Source organism: Sinocyclocheilus rhinocerous, unplaced genomic scaffold (assembly GCF_001515625.1).
Source record: "Sinocyclocheilus rhinocerous isolate Xijiao unplaced genomic scaffold, SAMN03320098_v1.1 scaffold402, whole genome shotgun sequence".
Taxonomy (NCBI): domain Eukaryota; kingdom Metazoa; phylum Chordata; class Actinopteri; order Cypriniformes; family Cyprinidae; genus Sinocyclocheilus; species Sinocyclocheilus rhinocerous.
Window position 1 is genome coordinate 387,979 of NW_015626336.1, and position 291 is coordinate 388,269.

At 45.4% G+C, this 291-nt stretch overlaps 1 pseudogene; it reads right to left on the reverse strand.

Moving 5' to 3' along the window:
• The window catches only part of LOC107711362 (uncharacterized), a 46,470-nt pseudogene that overhangs the window by 44,125 nt on the left and 2,054 nt on the right, over window positions 1-291 (reverse strand).

The window sequence follows — 291 nt, forward strand, 5'->3', positions numbered from 1 at the left end:
AATTCATCAACTTTGCACTGTGGATCACTGGATCGATCACTCCTTCGTCGAATCCGACGAGAATCCGTTCCTCACTCTAGCCCGCCCACACACTGTTCCAGAACAGTTCAACCCAAATACTCAGATGTGTGCAACGCATTTTATGGAGGACTGTTTCCTGATCCTGGAAGAGTAGGGTTTTGTCCAAGTATGTTCTAACAACATTAAGCGGTGATTGATGAGCGGTAAAACCGGGAACTGTGAACTAGTCAAAATGGTGCTTGAGGACGTGGATCAAAACGGTAAAATCAA